The sequence below is a fragment of the Nicotiana tabacum genome, chromosome 22 (assembly GCF_000715075.1).
Source record: "Nicotiana tabacum cultivar K326 chromosome 22, ASM71507v2, whole genome shotgun sequence".
NCBI lineage: Eukaryota > Viridiplantae > Streptophyta > Magnoliopsida > Solanales > Solanaceae > Nicotiana > Nicotiana tabacum.
Window position 1 is genome coordinate 165,632,701 of NC_134101.1, and position 14,653 is coordinate 165,647,353.

At 37.4% G+C, this 14,653-nt stretch overlaps 1 long non-coding RNA gene across 1 annotated transcript; it reads left to right on the top strand.

Moving 5' to 3' along the window:
* The first annotated feature begins 3,921 nt into the window (after positions 1-3,921).
* LOC107774594 (uncharacterized) lies at positions 3,922-9,398 on the top strand. Its single transcript, XR_001645546.2, has 3 exons — positions 3,922-4,156; positions 4,244-4,417; positions 8,027-9,398. It is a non-coding gene; the product is annotated as an uncharacterized LOC107774594 (long non-coding RNA).
* Positions 9,399-14,653: the final 5,255 nt, after the last annotated feature.

Sequence of the window (14,653 nt, forward strand, 5' to 3'; positions counted from 1 at the left end):
ATGTATGTGAAACCAAAAATTGAAGTGAGATGATTAATGGAAAAAGGGGTAACGTCTTGGTAAGACGGCCTAGCCGATCGGGCCGTGATCGGACACCATGATGCACACTTGGTGGTATTATGTTGATGATTGAAACCGGAAAGTGAGAATGAAATAGTGATTGAGGTATATGTCTCAAATGAGGCAGCTTAGCCGATCAGGCCGTGATCGGACTCCGAGCAAGAAAGCGGTGGTATTGTGAATGATGATGCAATAATATGGAATGCCCCAACCTAAAGTTATGAAAATTATGTGAAAGCTATGTGGACCTTTTATTTGATAACGTAGTGATTGTTTGAAGCTTTGTAGTCCTTATGATTTCTTTACTCTTGTATTGTTTTTCTTTCTAACAAGATGGTGTTTAGTTATACATACTAGTACTATTCCATGGTACTAACGTCCCTTTTGCCGGGGGAGCTACATTTTTGAATGAATGTTGGTGGTTCTATAGCGGACAATGCCGATCGCAGCTAGCGGAGTATCCTCCTCTCAGAAGTCCTGGTGAGCCCCTTTCCTTCAGGGGTTATGTTGTACACTTTTTATTATAAAATTGTCACTTTTGAGGTATAGCCGGGGCCTTGTTGCCGACGTTATCATAACTGTCTTTTGTATCCTTAGAGGCTTCGTAGACGTTTTTGTGGATTATGTTCGGGTATTGGATGGGTCACTAGACTATGTTGTAATTCTAAACTCTTGTTTCCTCTAAACTGTAACTGCATAATATTTTGGGAATATAACTATTGTTTGAGGATTGTAATATAAAATGAACTAGTAATGTTTCATGTACGATCCTTCCTAATGTCTAATTCAAATGAAAGCATGGTTTCTTGATCATAGTGAGTGGGTAGAAGGTATCAAAGAGGTTTGCTCAGTTGGGTTCACTCGATTGAGCGCCGGTCGCACCTCCCGAGGTTGGGGCGTGACAATTTGGAAGAGTAGTTGTCTTTGAAAATCGCCCAAAGGTATTTAGGTTTTGAGAAAGTTTGAAAAAATGAGAGATTTTTGGCTAAGTCATGATTTACACATGCGCAGATATCGCAATTGCGAAGCCTGGTTCGCAAATGTGAACTTGCAATTGCGGTCAAAGCTTTGCAATTGCGAAAGATGGCCTATGTCTGCTTTCTTTACAAATGCGAACAATATTCACAATTGCGGTGCCTATCAAGGTCGCATTTGCGACATAAGCTTCGCAAATGCGAAGGTTCCCTATCCAGCCAGTCTTTACAAATGCAATGGGTTTTTCGCAAATGCGAGCTCGCAATTGCAAGCCAGGCTTCGCAATTGCGAAGCCTGCATATCTGCAATATACCAGCAGTTTTCTTAAGTCAAATTTCATTCTGTGGCCTATCCAAAACTCACCCGAGACCTCGGGAATCAAAACCAAACATGCACGCAAGTCCAAAAACATCATAAGGACTTGCTCGTTCGATCAAATCGTCAAAATAACATCAATAAATATGAATTTAGCATCAAAATCAAAGAAAAATCTCATGAACTCTTATGTTCCAATTTTATCAACCGATGGTCCGATTCACGTCATATTAAGTCAGTTTTATACCAAATTTTACAGGTTTAACTTAAATCCCATATAAGACCTGTACCGGGCTCCGAAATCAAAATATGGGCCTCATATCATCAAATTCAAACATATTTAAAATTTTGAAAACTCTTAAAATTTCAGTTAAACAATTTTCTTCAAAAAATTATTTCTTGGGCTTGGGACCTCGGAATTCAATTCCGGAAATACTCCCAAGTCCCATATTTTTCTACGGACTCTCCGGAACCGTCAAATCACGGGTACGGGTACGGGTCCGTTTACCCAAAATATTGACCGAAGTCAACTCAAATTTATTTTAAAAGCAAAATTTATCATTTTTCACATATTTTCACATAATGGCTTTTCGGATACACACCCGGACTGCGCATGCAAATCGAGGTGAGACAAAAGGAGGTTTTTAAGCCTCGGAATACAGAATCAACGTGTAAAACAAGTGACGACCGTTTTGGGTCATCACACTTTCATATAAATATTACTTATATGTACCACAGTAATATTATACTCTTTAATCTGTCGCTTAAAATCCTAATTATGAATTAGTTTAGTGCAGATCAAACTTCCAAATGGGAACATCACTAGAATGTATACGAATTGTATTGTCTCTGGAGTATTTTATTAGCTTGTTGACCAGAATGGCAAACACAACTACACTCTCATTACTTCAATCTATTTTTACTATTCCGAGGGAAGAAAGAAACAACCACACTTTAACATATGAAAAATGGTTTTATATTTGAATGAAAATTGGCTTCCTGGAAAATACAATACCTATCCTTTGGAGGCAAACTATCAATAGTGTGCTAGATAGCATACCAACATATTTCATGTCTTTATTCCCAATCCCAACTAAGGTTCAAAGGAGACTTGATTAACTAAGAAGAGATTTTTTATAGGAAGGCAACAGTGATACTCACAATTTCCATCTGGTTAAATGGCCAAGAGTTATTCTTCCTAATAACCACGGAGGGCTAGGGATAAAGGATCTTGCCTTGCATAACAAGAGTTTATTGATGAAATGGAATTAGAGGTACAACATGAAAAGTTCAGGGCTATGGAAAATAGTAATTCAAGCAAAGTATGAGTGGCAAACAACTGGTGCACTAGGCAGGGAAGAGCTCCACATGGTTCAGGCCCATGGAAACACATTTTAAATCTTTGGGGAGAATTCAAGCTCAAGTCATCACTCAAGGTAGGGAACGGGGTTCATATATCTTTCTGAAAAGATAAATGGCTAGGAACAGAGATCCTGAAAGATGAATTTCTAGCTTTATTTTTACTTGCTAGTAATAAAGATGCCACTATCTCACATGTTTGGCGAAATAATGCTTGGGCTACACATTTCAGAAGGGACATCCAAGATTGGGAGTTGAATGATATGTTGGGTTTTCTTAATAAATTATCAGGTGCTAACGTCAATTCCCAGGTGCAGGATAGGTTGGAATAGGGTGAATCAAAAGAGAGAACCTATACTGTCAAAAGAGGAAATGACAATCTATGATCCAATAAGGAATTGATCGAAAAATGGCCATGGAAGCTTATATGGAAAACCAAACTACCTACAATCTTAGCAGAAGGAGTATACCGACTGTGAATAGATGTTATATGTGCCAGATGGAATCTGAGAGTGTGAGACATCTTTTTTTGCACTGTAAAGTAGCAACTAATATTTGGAGTACATTTTTATTAGTTTTTGGACTTGCCTGGGTTATGCCAAACAGTATCAAGGAATAATATGAGAGTTGGTGTTCTTGGAGAATTGGGAAATCCATCAAAAAAGACTTGGTCAATGGTACCTGGTGCTATTTTTTGGAGTATTTGGAATGAAAGGAACCGTAGATGTTTTGATGGGATTTCAACTCCCAACCACACTCTTAAAACCACTTGTTTAATTAACTTATTTAGTTGGCTCAATTAGGCCCATGTAACTAGTGTTGAACTATTTATGAATTTTGTCTGCTCCTTAGTTGTCCGTTCCGATAAGTTTTTGTAAGTTTTTGTATATGAGCAGACAATACCTTTATGTTGTAATTTTTGCTATGCATCTTTTTTATTCCATTTAATGAAATTTCTTTACTTCATCAAAAAAAAACTGATTCTTTTTTTTTTTAAAATTATTTCATACTTTTAGTTCATAAATGTGTAATACTTAAACACTAGTCGCTGGTAAGTGCTCAGTAGTTTCAACGGCCAGGACCTGAAATGAGTGATGTCCAGTAATACCAGCTCAGTAACTATGTTACCATCCATAAGTTGCCTCAGAATGCACATCTTTTCTTCCTAAGGAAACGATTATATCTAAAGGATAACCCCCCCCCCCCCCCAGAGTTTGCTTCTTTCCTGCAGGTCCTTTTCACAAACTTGCCCGCCAGATTGTTGTTATTCGGAAAACACAAGATGCTTTCTATTGCTGGAAAGCTAAGCTTCTAATTTGATCCTCTGTAAGAGCTTAGGCAGCTTAACGCTCGCTGATAAAAATGAACCAACTAAACTGCCTTGGGGCTAACAAGTAGCGATCAAGTGATACGGATGGCTATTAACACCAAAGAGAAATTGATGTTGGTGAGTAACAAGTTTATAATTTGTTGTTATTATCCTTTCCAGGAGAGTCTTATATGCTCTTATTAATTCCTTTTTTTTATTTGTAAGAAAAAAATTGAGAACGCATAGCAGGAGAACAAAAAGTATCAGCCGGCCCTCCTAGCTTGACATATTACCAACCTCAACTAATTCTAACTCAGGACATAAATAAATGGGAATTGAAGTATTGAAGATCTGATTGATATTATGTTGCGCTACATACTGCAAATTCGATGAGCTTCAGTAAGTTTTGAACAACCTAGTGTTCTCATGTATATTATTTGTTACTTTTATTTTTGAATCTTAGAACTGGAGATGCAGAACATGAGAACAGAGAGTACCAAAGAGTCTCTCACTCAAACGCAAACTGATTAAACAGCATAAAACATACAAAGACAAAAAGAAGGAAAGAGTAAGATAAAAGATTTTGAACAGAACCACAGTACAACAGTAGGAATATTATTACACAGGGGAATACATTAGAGGTTGATAGGCCAAATAAGGAGACGGCTTAAGATGAGACATGAAGGAAGAATAAATCTACATCTTCAGTAATATAAACCTTACTATATCTATTTATTATGGCTCGCAATCAATAGAGTACTTGCTACATTTACATATAAACTTATATAGCGTCTAATCGGTGATCTCACTGAACTTGACATCAGGTTTCTTCACCTCTTCCTTGGGAACAGTAACAGTGAGCACTCTATTCTCCATCATCTCCTTAACTTGATCCATTTTTGCATTCTCCGAAAGTCTGAACCTCCTCATGAATTTCCCGTTGCTGCGTTCCACGTGGTGCCACGTGTCATTCTTGTCCTCTTTCTCCACGTTCCTCTCTTCACTGATTTGAAGAACCTAATCATCTTCGATCTCCAATTTCACTTCCTCTTTCTTAAGCCAAGGGAGATCTGCCTTGAACACATGGGCCTCTAGAGTTTCGTTCCAGTCGACTCGAGTGTTCGCGAATGCAGTGGTCTCATGTGAATTGGAACCTGGAAAGACCAATTCCCTGAAGGGATCAAACACGTCAATTGAGAATGGATCGAAGATGCTGCTTCGTCGATCGTCAAACATCCTTAGAATTAGTGATATTTTCAGCGAGCTTTTGAGACTTTTCTGAATTTGCTTTCAGGTTTCAAGTTTGTTGGTTCAAGGAAGAGGATCTGGTAGGTATTTTCCATGTTGGAGAATAGATTGTCATTTCTCTTTTGAGAGTATAGGTTCTCTCTTTTGATTCACCCCATTCCAACCTATTCTGCACCTAGGAATTGACATTAGCACCTGATAATTTATTAAGCAAACCCAACAGATCATTCAATTCCCAATCTTGGTTGTCCCTTCTGAAATCTGGATCCCAAGCACTATTTTTGCCAAACATGTAAGATAGTTGCATCTTTATTACTATCTAGTAAAAATAAAGCTAGAAATTCATCTTTTAGGGTCTCTATTCCTAGCCATTTATCTTTCCAGAAAGATATATGAGCCCAGTTCCCTAGCTTGAGTGATGACTTGAGCTTGAATTCTCCTCAAAGCTTTGAATTGTGTTTCCATGGGCCTGAACCATGTGGAGCTCTCCCCTGCCTAGTGCACCAGTTGTTTGTCACCCCATACTTGGCTTGAATTACTGTTTTCCATAGCCCTGAACTTTCCATGTTATACCTCCAATGCCATTTCATCAATAAACTCTTGTTATGCAAGGCAAGATCCTTTATCTCTAGCCCTCCATGGTTCTTAGGAAGAATAATTCTTGGCCATTTAACCATATGGAACTTGTAAGTGTCACTGTTGCCTTCCCATAAACAATCTCTTCTTAATTGATCAAGTCTCCTTTGAATCTTAACTGGGATTGGGGACATGAAATATATTGGTATGGTATCTAGCACACTATTGATAAGTGCTAGGCTGCCTCCAAAGGATAAGTATTGCATTTTCCAGGAAGCCAATTTTCTTTCAAATTTTTCAAATACTTCTTGGAAATAGAATTTAGCAGATCAGGAAAGGGGATATTAATGAATTAGAGAAAATATGCCTTGAAACTCATTGGAGACATGGGCCTAAATGGTTCAAAGCCATTATGCACTCCTTTAGATAACAAAATAAAGCTAACCACTATTGAAGTTGACTGAGTAGGAGGGAGGACAGTTGATAAAATTTTGCATGATAAAGGTGTTTATCAGAGATTAATAGGAAAACTCCTATATTTGACACTAACCAGGCCGGATATTTGCTTTGATGTACAAACTCTAAGTCAGTTTATGCATCAACCTAAACGATCATACATGAATGATGCCTTGAGAGTGGTGAGATATGTGAAAAGAGAACCAGGAATGGGGATTCTCATGAGCAGCAGAAGATCAACCAAGCTGAAAGAATACTGTGATGCAGATGGCATCATGTCCCAATTCCAAAAAATCAGTCACTGGTTTTTTGATAAAACATAGTGACTCCTTGATATCATGGAAGTCAAAGAAACAGATAATTATTTCCAGAAGCTCAGATGAAGCGGAGTAGTGGAGCATGGCAAGCACCGTATCAGAAATTGTATGAATTGTAGGGTTGTTCAAGGAACTTGGAGAAGAGCTCCATATGAAAATAGACCTCTATAGTGATAGCAAGACAGCACTATAGATTACTGCAAATCCAGTTTATCACGAGCGAACTAAACATATAGAGATCGATTGCTATTTCATAAGAGAAAAGATACAAGAAGGGTTGATCAAAACACAATATCTTGCTACAAAAGAGCAACAAGCAGACATTATGATTAAAGGATTATATAGACCACAACATGAGTTTCTAGTTTCCAAGCTAGGTGTCCTTAATATTTTCATACCCACCAGCTTGAGGGGGAGTAATGAGAGTGGAGGTGTAACGTAATGCTAGCTATCTTGTTAATTATTTTCAGTTGTAACTAATGCCCATGTAATTAGTTATTAGTTAGCATAGTTGTTAGTCTGTAGAGCTAGTGGGTTAGATAGGACAGTTGTCAAGTAAATGTGTATATAAGTAGATAGACACTCACACTAACTGTAAGCTTTCATTTCTACTGTTTTCAGAAAGTAGAGCACTTTACACAATCTCTCTTCCATGTTCATCGATTTAATCTTGGTAATTCAGCTAGGATTCTTATTCTAAATAACTCTAGATTAGAGTGCCAAAGTGGATACAAGCCCACAAGATCAAAGGGACTTGAGCAATTATGACAAGGGCTAAAATCTTCTTGGTGAAAATTAAGTCATTAAGAGAATAATGAATTATCGTGCTTCAAGGCTGACTGAAATAAAACTCTCTTGGGCCACTCGTAGAGTTAGTTCCAACATTCCCTCTTGGAACTAAAACAAGTCAATTTCATCATTTATGGAAGTAGCGAAATATAACCAACGCACATCGTGAAGAATGGAACAACGGCCAACCACAAAGATGCTATAAATTCTAAAGAGCTTCTTAGTTCAGGCATGCAACTTCCATCTCAAACAAGACTACTCTCTTTCAGTTTTCTAGCAAGTACTATTGTACTTTTGTGAGTGTAGAAAACAAAAGCAAAGAGTATGAGTGAAAAGAGAAAAATTGTGTCTGTAAGTTTCTTTGGTGAGCTTTTAAAAGCAAAGGATTGAGTGAAAATCATTGGTGGTGAACGAGTTCTAAAACCATAATTGTAATTGATCCAAAACTGAGAAGTAATAAGATAACCTTGTGGAATAAAGGGACTGAATATAGGTCTCGCACAGATACACGAACCAATATAAAATTATTTGTGTCACTCTATAATTTTATTTTATATTTATGTCTTATAATTATTTTTTCTGATACATCTAACTATTTTCTTTAAATTGTTGTGTTCAAAAGTGCAGGTGAAGTTTGTCAAAATTAGTCGACTAAAGTTTAATAGAACACAATAACTCCCTCTTGTGTTGTCAAATATGAAATTATTATTTTATAGACAGATCAATTTGACTAATCTGATGAATATTTGATATGATATCTCTCGTTTCAGACTTAACTTAAGCATAACTTTCATATAAATATTACTTATATATACCGTAGTAATATTATACTCTTTAATTTGTCGCTTAAAATCCTAAGTATGAATTAGTTTAGTGCAGATCAAACTTCCAAAAGGGAACATCACTAGTATGTATCCTAATTGTATTGTCTCTGGAGTATTTTATTAGCTTGTTGACCAGAATGGCAAACACAACTACACTCTTATTACTTCATTCTATTTTTACAATTCCGAGGGACAATGACCAGTCAAGGAAGAAATAACCACACTTTAACATATGAAAAATGGTTTTTATATTTGCCTGGCACTAATGACCCGAACCGGAAAAATTTATTTACCTTTTATCTTTGCATCAAATTATATTAGTTTATCATAATTTAATGATAAAAATAAGTTGACAAAGTGTAATAATTAATTATATTTAATTAATAAAAGGTTTCAAAACAGAAAATAAGCACTTATTTGATTAATGTAAATAGTGGATCTGACTTCTGATATTTTTTAATAAATCTGGAAAGACAATTTGCCGAACGTCCGAGTTGCAGTACTGGACCACTTTATTTTATTCTTTGCCAGTGTCTCTCTTTTGATTAGAATGAAGGCAATATGACACATTATGCTAATATAATAGTATTGCCACAATTATATTACTCGTATGGAAATGAGATGTTGTCTGGATACAATCATTGCATATTGACACCTACAACTTGTTCTGTATGTGAACGCACGCATTGTATTGGTTGGCCTTAGCAGGGAAAAGGAACAGCTTATTCCACTAGATATATATAGCTATGTGTACAACTTTCTTTTATTGAAAAGCTCGTCATATTGGTATTGGATGACTTAGTTGGGTGAGTGATTTTTCACATGTGAAATTTGGTATTGATTCCCTTTGCTAGCAACTTCTTCGGTCAGAGCTCGTCATATCGAATTTGCCTAATGTAATTTACATTTTCAGTATGAATTGCGAGTTATTGCACAATGAACAAATTATCCAGTATGCACCTGAAAGATAGCAGCTGAGGATTTCCCAGAGAATTTTCCAAAAAGAAGATTCTTAGTATTAAGGAGTGTGGTGGGGAGGAGAAACACTTTTACCACATTAGGATAGTAAATCTCTCGCAAAGTTTAGATGCGTGATTGGAACCTCATAACAAGTTGAGGGTGGTATTCATGTATACTATAATGTAATTATATTTGTTAGATTTATTTTAATCAGCTGTAGCACTTATCATATGACTATTTGCCTTGATTTCAGGTTATTAAACCCAGTTATTAATTTATTATAGTTAACACAATTGCTAGTAAAGGCGTTCTTGTGCAAAGGGATGGAAGTAGATTTGAGGATTACTTCTCATCCTTCCTAATTGGAGACCGATTAGGAAGAATTAACTTAAATAGCCGTCTATCCAAACGTTTAAATTTAAACTAGCCGACAAATGTACAATATATATAATATGTGTATAATCATGTATAATCTATGTAAAATTAGCTAAAAAAATAAAGAGGGAATTCGACCGGCTATTTATGTAAAGATCCTGCCATGCTTTTAAGAGGTCTCATCTCCCAAAGCCCACTTTTTGTAACCCAGAAGTCCAGAACGTTGTTCTAAGAGCCCAAAAGTGTTTGTTTATTTTTATGGAGCGTATTGTCACGTCCTTAGTCTTAAACTAAGTACATGTGCGGCACTTGACAACTCGTTCACGAACTTGCACAACTTGCTCACATTCTTGCTATGCCAAGTCAGTCTTACTACACTCAAGATCACTAAGGAATATTAGAAAATAAGAGAATTGCCAAAGGAAGCTTTTCTATTAGAGAGAACTTGATTTGTTTTGTTTGGTTGATGAATTACAAACGAATGTCCCCTATTTATACTAATCACCTAGGGGTTGGTATGTAAATAATAATTGTTCTACAAGTCCTTCCATATTTACAACTAAGTCCCTTCTCTAGAATATTCTACACAGCTAGATTCTTCTAAGGACTTTCCTAACAATTTTATAGGGTTCTAGGTCTTCCTAAGGAAACCTCTATATTTCTCTAGAACCTTCCTACAAATGCATAAATATCTAGAACATTTCCAAGGAAATTCTCCATAGTTCTAGAATATTCCACCAAGATCTTTTCCCTAACTTATGTAACCATTCCATATGGCAAAAATATATGCCAAGTGGCACCTACGTAGCATGATGATGTGGCGGGTCATGACACTCTCCCCCACCCAATTTTATGCCGCTCTCGGCACAAAGCATCGACACATATGCGCGCACATCGCCTTGGCGTCGCCAGAGATCTTTGTCCATTAGCCATGATGCCCTATGAAGCGGTTCTCCTTCCCATTTCACAAGGTACTGGCTACCTTTCTTCTTACGTCGTTTGTACTTTGGACAGCTAGCAATGATGGCGTCCATCCTCCGCCCATCGGATGCCCCTCCTTGCTCTTAGCCTGAATCTTCCCATGACTCAACCAAGTCTAGCAGCTTCTCAAGCATCGAGTCCATGCTTCCACTCCCTATTTGGCTGCCCTCCGTGGTCCAGCCTTACTAGCAAACTTGAACCCTCTGCTTGGTGCATCGTCTGAGTCCGATAGCATGCCATCACTTTATAACTCGCCATCCTCTTCAACTATATCCGTCCAATTTTCTTGTTGCCACCATGCTCCATTTGCATGGTGCCAAGATATGCTTTGGAATCCCCTACTTTCAGTTTAGATTCTAAGCGCATCCCTCCAATACAGGCGGTTCCCCCTGTGTCATCCTTATGTGCTTGAGCAAAGTTCCCTATCATTGCTGCAAACTTCCCCAACTCTGAACATTCACTTGCGCGATGTGATCCTTCACAGAAGTAGCACCCTCTTTTAGGCACGTACTCCCTATCATTTTTCCGGCCCCTTGCCGTTTCTCTTGGACCTATGTCTCTTATGGGATGGCCCCTTGTCATTACCCTTGTATACCTCGGTTATGCATTTCCCGTTGTCCTCATCATGATCTCCCTCATCCCTCTCGGCGTTGCCTTCTTTGGACTTGGCAAGCTCCATCTTGAAGTTAAAAAGTGACTAGGCAACTCCGATGGCCCCGTTCACGTTGGCTATTTGATGTTTTCTTAACTTATGCTTTGCCCAATTTTGCAACCCATCTATGAAGTATAAGAGGAAATCTTCCTCAGACAATGACGAGATTTGCAACATTAAGGTAGTGAACTCGCGTACATACTCCCGAATTGTGGCCTTTGTCGGAGCTCCCTTATCTTCCGCCAGTCTGTCACCTCGCATGCAGCTCGTGCACAACCATACTGCTTTCGCTTAGGGACCTTCACGTTGATCCCTTTTGCAAGTACCAAGCCCTTGGTAATTTCGGCTATGGTTCCTACAAAATTTCCTTCTACCAATCTCCTGTATTTCTTTCTAACATTCCTTAGTCATAACCTTTGCTCTGATACCACTTTGTCACGTCCTTAGTCTTAAACTAAGTACACGTGCGGCACTTGACAACTCACTCACGATCTTGCACAACTTGCTCATATTCTTGCTATGCCAAGTCAGTCTTACTACACTCAAGATTACTAAGGAATGTTAGAAAACAAGAGAATTACCAAATGAAGCTTTTCTATTAGAGAGAACTTGATTTGTTTTGCTTGGTTGATGAATTACAAATAAATGCCCCCTATTTATACTAATCACCTAGGGGCTGGTATGTAAATAATAATTGTTCTACAAGTCCTTCCATATTTACAACTAAGTCCCTTCTCTAGAATATTCTACACAGCTAGATTCTTCTAAGACTTTCCTAACAATTCTATAGGGTTCTAGGTCTTCCTAAGGAAACCTCTATATTTCTCTAGAACCTTCCTACAAATGCATAAATATCTAGAACATTTCCAAGGAAATTCTCCATAGTTCTAGAATATTCCACCAAGATCTTTTCCCTAACTTATGTAACCATTCCATATGGCAAAAATATATGCCAAGTGGCACCTACGTGGCATCGTAGCATGATGATGTGGCAGGTCATGACAGTATACTTATTTTCTTGCTTCGACCATCAATAGATCAATGTGAAATTACGTTGGATGGATTTTTCATAATCATCATTTAAAATTTGATTCCCGTTAAGAAAATCTTTAAAAAATATCTCCTGGACAGAAATTTGATAAGCGTGATGATAGGCTATAATTACGTATTTTAGTCGCTTATTACACTCAAATTTACTGCACTTTAGTTGAGTTTGCACTTTAATCGCTAATGTTTTGCACTAACGGGGTATTTTATGCCTTGTAGGAGTGATTTCGAGCTATATAGACGTTATAGAATGAATTCAAGTGATTTGAAGCTTTGAAGTCTGAGTAAAAGCCCAAGGAATTAAGTCGGAATCGTATTCGGGGATCAACGGATAATAGAGCAACAAAACGCAGAATCGAGTAGGCATATTGCGCACTATCTAGTAAAATGCACATATCGTTTTACTCAGAACTCCATTTGAGCTCTACAATATATGGTAGGAAATCTAACTTAAAGAGCTACAACCTTTATGTTTTACGTTGTTCCAAATTCCAAACGGAACAGGGTGAAAAATGCGGTAGAAACTGCAACTGCGTACCTAAGGCGGGCTGAGGTAGTATACCTGCCATATACCGCGGCCGCGGCAGTCCAGACGTGAAATATTGTCCTTTTTCGCATAGGAGAAGGTATAATTATTTGGGCCTGACCCTACTCGGTATATATACATGGAAAAACGGTATTTTTAAGGGGTTGGACATAATTTAGACCTAGGGAGGCTGAGGTTGGACATACTTTCAACACAGATTAGACTTAAGGAGGCAGAGACAAAATAGGAGCAAAGCGGGGAATTCTTCTACGAGTTTTTCCTTCCTCTTCCTATTTTTCATTGTTGGTTATGACTTTTAGTATTGTAGTTTTACATACTATTATGAATAGCTAATTTGTTATCTTGGGTTTTGATGGAACCTTTTGTAGGATAAATTCTTGTTATGTTTATATATAATTGAGCCGTAGTATTTTCTCTATTTGTTCAACAATATTGTTCTTGTGGTTGATTGAAGGACCCTCAATTAGCTGTGCCTATTTAGTATGTATTACTCGGGAGAGAGTGCATAATTAGGTAGTTGTTGAACAACATCACTCCCGACGTATGTGAGGAATCAATAACCAAGGGTTTAAAGGTGGGATTAGGGATAGCGAAACCTTGGGTGTGATCTAAGTGAGTTGTAATTAAAGCCAGCTAGCATAACTCGGGAGATTATGTCTAGTAAACTGTCGTAATTACTCGGGAGAGAATTATAACACGCAGAACGCTCATGATCGATAGAGAATACTTAGGCAAAATTATTGAAGACATAATGGGAAGGATTCCGACAAGTGGGGAAATCATAACTCTAGACCTCCTTAATCTTTTCTCAAACCCTTAGTATTTTTAATTGTTAATTTACTATTTTAATTTGTTAGTTAATTAGTTAAACACAAAAATCTAAATATCTATAAGTTAGAAATTGTTCAAGCTTGTCTTCTTGGTGATAGTGAACAACTATAGCTAAATCTTAGTTCTCTGTGAGATTCGACTCCGGACTTGTAAGCCGGATTATATTTGCAACGACCACATTGTCCTTTTTATAAGGCATAGTTGAACGTGATCAAAGTGCTACTGACTATTGCCAGAATTTTCTTAAAATATAATTTTGGTGATCATCAGAATTTTAGCCATAATGTTGAAAATTTCGGGTGTCCTGTCAGGTTTTGTGGTAAATCATAGTGATTACCATATGAAAAATTTCTGGCGATTGCCAGATTTTGTGGCAAATTTTGGTGATCTAACATATGAAAAATTCTAACAATGGGTAGGAACGCTTCCTAAAATTCTGGTCGAACACTATTTCTCATGACTTTTCTTAACAGAATCGAATGTCCGGCGGAAACGTTCCCTTTGTCACTATAGACTGAACTCGCTGTGAACCTTTTCGATTATTAGTAGCGGCTCGTGAAGTAGCCCTCTTTCTTTACAAAAAAAAAAAAGGATACATGCCCCTTTACTTGATATTATATTAGTAAAGTCAAGCCTAAAGGCCCTTTACTAATATAATAGAAGGTAAGGCAGTCAAGCCCTATCTAAGTAAAGTTACGGCTCCTTGGTGGGAATGAAAAGGCGGTACCCCTATCACAACAAGGCAAGTTGGCACCAAATGATCCTCTATTAGTACAAATCACCCATAAATCAACTCAAAAACCACACAAAGAAAAAAATAAGGAGGACCTCGAAAAAAGTTTAATATTTCATCCTTTATTTGTGGCTTGCTCCAGATAATGAACCAAAAATCTATAGGAATAGTAATTAACATGATCAAGAAGATTGGTTCCCAAGGGGATAAGTAGAAGTCAAGAGTTCACACTTCAAATTCCAAATACTTATTGCCACTTTTTGTATCTGATTGAGTTTTTGCACTATGCCTATTAGTTA